Below are 6568 nucleotides of genomic sequence, written 5' to 3'. Positions count from 1 at the left end.
CCTGAAAAATAGAAGTGGGTCAGGCCCACGCGCAAGTTCTATATTACTACAATCTAAACAGAGGCCCGATATGCATGTACATCCTAAACAATTCAACAATAGCTAATAGTCCGTAAATATATATATATAGTCACACTAAAGGACTCTCACTGGACTACAGGCCGGTCTCAACCTGAATAGAGGTAACATGCTAAAACGCACACGAAGTGGGCATATGTACCTATACCTAAACAGGGTACACCTCTAACCATCGTAGCCAGCTACACATCCCGATGCATATACGCTCCCTAGCCATCGGTCCTGAGGCTCAAGCTCATACCGAGGCACCATAACAGTACATATATAAAATCCATCCAAAATCCCTGGTATTGCCGCTTAACAAGTAGTTGCCATGACAATACAAATCCACGGGACTTAACTTTTAGTTAATCCCATCCTTATTCCAAGTAGGTGGGTAATGGTATTGTTTTAAAAACCAAACCCATCCTTAGTATGCCACCATCTCATACCGGTGCCTACTTTCCAATCCTCTAGTAGTCAATAATACCAATAAATCAAGTATATATCAACTAAATTCCAACATCCAACATTCAATGTTAGCAGTGATAAAATAAGCATTGATAAACAGGGTCACAACAACAACATATACATGCCCAATTTAAGTTGTTCCCTTTAGTCTGATATAAAGACAGAATTAATTAAAACTTCCATTTAACACCTTACAAATGACATACAGATATGTAGGGTATGTATCACAAAATCCTAACATCCACAGTTGATACTAACTGTGATAATGTAAGCATTAAAACAATATTCACAGTATGTATGTAGACATGCTCAAATTATAGTGTTCCACAAAACTGATCTAGTGTTAAACTCAAATCCTCCTAGTATTTAAGTTCCAACAGTTGCTATTACAGAAGTTAAGATAGCTATCATCTAGACCCATCCTTCCAATAATTTATACTAGTAGTGGTAAGGAAAAACATGAACCACAGAACCACAATGCATCCACAAACATGCTTAGTCTAGGTTGAACAAGCATACAATACTACTGTAACTACCAGTTTCATAGCAAAACAGATATCATTTTAGTTTGGTTTAATCTTCATTAATCCTGGAATCATTTAAGAGTGTAAAGAGTATAAAGCCTAAGGGAAAGAGTAAGGATAGAATCTTGCCTCAGAAACTTTTGTTCAAAGTTTCAACGTCGTCTTCTTAAAAAATCCCGGCGAGTTCCAAATCCCGGTTACTGTTCACGGGTACGAAACACTATTCCTGAACTCAAAATCTGATCTCCACCGTTCAGATTGTGCGACACTGAGTCATGAACCTATCCTCCAAATTTCAGCTCAATCGGACCACGGACGAAGCGGCGGGTGTGTTGTGGGCGGGTGCAAAAGACACTGTCAGGCTACCACATTGGCGAGCTACGGGTGCACAAGTCCCACATCGCCTGGGTAGAGGAAAGGTGAAGTGCTTATATGTAAGTGTGTCACCTCCAATTGGTATGAGGCCTTTTAGGGTAAAGCCCAAGAGCAAAACCGTGCGGGCTCAGGCCCAAAGCGGACAATATCATACCATGTGGTGGAGCGGGTCGTTACAAATGGTATCAGAGCCTGACCCAGCTGGAAGTGTGCCGACGGGGACGTCAGGCCTCCAAGGGGGGTGGATTGTGATGACCTTGTGGGCGGGTGTGTTGTGGGCGGGTGCAAGAGACACTGTCAGGCTACCACATTGGCGAGCTACGGGTGCACAAGTCCCACATCGCCTGGGTAGAGGAAAGGTGAAGTGCTTATATGTAAGTGTGTCACCTCCAATTGGTATGAGGCCTTTTGGGGTGATGCCCAAGAGCAAAACCGTGCGGACTCAGGCCCAAAGCGGACAATATCATACCATGTGGTGGAGCGGGTCGTTACACTACTTAAGAGAGCATTCAAGAACATTCATTCAAGTGCATCAAAGAGAGCTTTTGGCTCTACCTTTATATAAAGCTTTCGTTCTGGTTTTACTCACTCATAGAGCCTCTGTTCAAACATCAATCTTCATCTCATATACAAGCTTCCATAGCTGAACCAGAGTGAACTTCAGAGAGCATTTAGTGAGCCTTTGCTGAACTTTTGTTCTAGTATTTCATCAGAGCTTTTGTTCTGCATTTTCCTCATCATCTCTCATACATTTCGTACTTAGAGTTTGAGCTTCACTTGATTTCATATATACTCTATTGTGAGGTTTGATTTGTATCAGTTCTTGAGAGGATTTCTTGTACTACAAATTCTATCTACAAATCTGCTGTAAGCCTAGGAGGAAGAGTTTCTCTTAGCAAAGAAATTATAAGGGCTGGTGTGGCCTATGTAAAACTAAGAGAGGTAGTCTCTTAGCAAGGATACTATAAAGGGTTAGTGTGACCCAAAAAGAAGCCTAGGAGAAAAGTGTTCTCCTAGCAAGAAAGAGAAGTAAGGTTTTGCTTCAATTGAAGGTTTGCTCTCCACCATTAAGGAGAAGCTCTAAGGAATTTGGGAAGTTTTAAGAGGGATCTTAAGCCGAGGAGTAGGAGTTTCCGAACTTCGCAAAAATCGCCGTGTTATTTTTTGTAATTTCTTTTCCCTTATCTCTTTTACAGTTGTGCTAAATTGATTACTTTCATATCTTGTTTATTACATAATTGGTTATATTGTTGATTAGAAATTGTATTTCTATAATTTGCGAAAATTGGCCATTGACTCTATTCACCCCCCCTCTAGAATCAATTCTTGGGTAACAATTGGTATCAGAGCCTAAACTCTATTAAAGGACTTAACCGTCTTATAGTACAATCATGGGCAATAATAGTAGTATCACACACTTAGAAGGTTATCCCATTGATAAACCTCCTTGTTTTGATGGAAATGATTATATTTATTAGAAAATTAGAATGAGGGCCTTCTTAAAAAGTATTGATATTGATTTATGGAAAGTTATCGAAAATGGTGGTCATATCCCAACCAAAGTTATTGAAGGGAATGAAATTTCTAAATTAAAAGGCGAATGAGATGAAAATGATCATAGATTAATACAATGCAATACTTTAGCCATATGCCATCTTATTGTGCATTAAGCAAAAATGAGTTCAATAATATTATCTTTTGTAAAACAGCTAAAGAAATTTGGAACTCACTTGAATTAGCCTATGGAGGATCAATTAATGGTGAGGAATCATATTTGCCTATGCTTATTGAAAAAGATGTTGCTTCCATCATAAATGAAAATGAATTAGTTAGTGAGATATATTCTAGTTCTACTAACATTACTAATCATTTGAATTTTCTTAGTAGAACTTACTCTTCTTCCTATAGTGAAGTAAATAAAGCAACTCAAAAGAAGAGTATAGCTCTCCAAGCTTCTAGCAAAGAGGCAAGTGACATTAAAGAGTTGGACAAACTTTGTCTCATGGCCAATGAAGATGAGGTAAATTCTAATCATGAATTTTTTTGATATAGAAGCCTCTTATAATGAACTAGTTGATGCACATAATGAATTACTTGATGTGTTTAAAGAGTTACATGGTGTGCTAGAAAATATGACTGTGAAATGTGCTTCTCTTAAAAAGGAAAATCACAATCTCTCTCAAAGACATGAAAAAGTCCAAATGGAAAATGATTCTTTGAAAATGAAAAACCATTTTCTTGTGCAAGAATTACAAAAGATCCAACTTGAAAATGAATCCTTGAAAAAGGAAAAGGATAATGTACTATTTATAGAGCCACCATCAATTGATTGCGTTTCCGAGTATAATTTTTCAAAGGAAATCATTGATGATCAAAATAGCACTTTAGAAAAGACAACCAAAGGAAAAGAGAACTTAAGTTCTATGCTTGGAAATCAAAGAGTTGTCTATTTCAAAAATGAGATAAGACATGATCCTCATACTATAGATGGATGCTTGTTGAGAAGAAGAAAACCTTTGTATGATCACTTTGTCAAAAGTGGTACCCATTCCTTTATATGCAATTATTGTAAGAGGCTAGGACACAAAATTCATGATTGTCCATTTAGAAAGAAGTTGAGGTCAAAGAAGGTTTGGGTTCCAAAAGGAACTTATGTTCCATTGCCTAACTTATATGGACCCAAGAAAATTTGGGTACCAAAAGAAAAATATGCAACCTTGTCTTATAAGGTTACTTGTTGGCATCAATCAAGGATTAAATGATGCATCACTTTGAAACAACTTCCAAGCTAATGGAGTTAGTACCATGGATAAATAATTCCTTTCTCATTAATATGCTTTTATATGAAGAATTCAATTATGAAATTCTAAGCATGACGTTCTTGATATGCTACTTGTTCCTAATAGATGTAAAAATGTCTATGTTTTGATATTTTGCATAAAAGTAGTTTGTTTTTGCATATGAGTTATGAACATGCTAACATGAAATGATTCTCTGTCTTTTAAATGATCTTTAGATTTACTATGCCTAATCTTTGTGATAGATTTATTGGAAGATATGCCATCAAATGAAAGCATGCGTTATCTAATGTAGACCATCAATACTATTTCATGTGAACCTTATCAAATGTATTAAAGTTGCAATATATAAAAAGTCATCTATATGCTTTTGTGATCTTAAATGTTTTATCTATACTTAATTGTGTCACTTCCATGCATATAGAAAATGAGATTGTTTAACTTGAGGAACAGATCTCATTGGAAGAGCCATCTCATTAAAATGAAGAATGAGAATGTATATTGCTTTCCTAAGGGTTGGAAGTGTGTGGTCTATACAAAGGCTATTATAGCAAATTGAAAGGGTGAGCCTCAAAGTAATAAGAAAATCCTAGAAAAGAAAGCTAAATGAGAGTGTCTTGAGAGGCCATATGAACATATGATTTCCTGAGTTCTTAATCAAGAATGAAAGCTGAATACATTCTCAGAAATCAGTGAGCAAATGCAAAATACATTGAAGTGATGATGGATGCCTAATAAACTGAAAATCTGGTGCAAAAGGTGTCTGGAAGGACTTAAATGTGCTGGAATCACTATCTTAGCTTGAAGAAGGTTTAAATAAGCTCTTATATCATGGTTACATCTGCAGGAGGTGCTCACTTGAATAAAGTTAAGTTGAAGTAAGTTTTTCATATCCCTAACCCTCATTTAAGCTTATTTTCTGGTTCAGCCTCTGATTTATGTAAGGAAGTGTTAATATCTTGCTGTGATTCATCTGCCAATCATTCTAGAAAGTGTCTGTAGTTAAATAGAGGCTAGTGAAGTTCAGAAGTTACATCAAAACTGACCAACTTGAAGTTTGGCCTAGTAAACCTAAGCTGTTAAGGTTTAAGGCTTGAAAATCTGGAATTCAAACTATGAAAATTGTATACCATGCTTATCTTGATGTAATTATTGTCTGAGTAAGTGTATTAACATGAAATATGTCTGAGGGCTTCGAATTCAATGCAGTGGTGCAGTGATTTTACAGTTTTGTCCCTGAGTACAGAGTTTCTACAGAAACTGGTCTATAACAGATTTTGAGGCTGAAATTAAATTGTGAAATGAATTGCTTAACCTCTGAGCTTTTATGAGAAGATAAACCAATAAACTGCAGCAGAGCCAGCTCCATTCAGAGTAGAGCCATTTCTTTGAAGAAAAAAAGAGCCATCTCTACACAAAACATAGCCTACTCCACAAATGGTATCAAATTGCATGCTCTCGGGATCTCAAAAATTTTAAGAAAGAGTTAGCTCCCTTTACATAAGAGCAGGCTTTATAAATTAAGAGAGCAGGCTCTATAAAAACAAGAGCCGGCTCCTAAAACCTGCATATTTTTTTTACTCTCGGGATCTCTCTGCATCTCTCATAACTTGCCACAGAGCCGGCTCTAGAAACTAGAAGAGCCGGCTCCATAAGTGCATCAAACAAGAGCCTGCTCCATTCACTAAGAGCCAGCTCTATAGAAATTCATTGAGCCAGCTCTATAAACATGTGAGCCGGCTCCCACAATGTTGCCCATTTATATTGCTCTCAGCATGTTTCTGTATTGCAACTCAGTTGGAACTTCCAGTAACATAGACTAAAAACTCAAGGTTCATTTGAGTTCTATTAATTCCAGTACCAACCGAGCTACTCTTTAGCTTTATATCAGTGCAGCGAAACTTTGACCAAGCAAGCTTCAGTCTCTCAAATTGATTCGGTCACAGTTGTAGCATCACCAACATGATGGCAGATTCCAACAACTGTGAGCTCCATCATTGATGTTAGATACAGGTCTAGACACTTCCTATTTTGAGCTTTTAAGATTGAATCATTCCAAAAAGCTTTCCAAAAGCAACAGTGGGTAAGCATCTCGGCTAGGACTCTTGTTGGGCATCTTTATAAGTAAGCTTCCTTTATCAAAATTCTCTTTAAAGTTCATATGATTCTTGCCTTTTAAATGATTTTTAGTGATTAATTTCTCACTCATCTCAATCTTTAATCCATCACTACTTGCTTCTAATTTATATATTCAGTCATCTGTTCTTAAAATCTTCACTATTGAATGAGTATATGAATTAAATCTCCAATTTCATTTAATGTTAAGTTCATCCTCTAAGGTAA

Source organism: Cornus florida, unplaced genomic scaffold (genome assembly GCF_030987335.1).
Source record: "Cornus florida cultivar Cherokee Brave unplaced genomic scaffold, ASM3098733v1 CherokeeBrave_3.0.0_Hap2_Chr06, whole genome shotgun sequence".
Taxonomy (NCBI): Eukaryota; Viridiplantae; Streptophyta; class Magnoliopsida; order Cornales; family Cornaceae; genus Cornus; species Cornus florida.
This window is presented reverse-complemented; position numbering follows the sequence as displayed.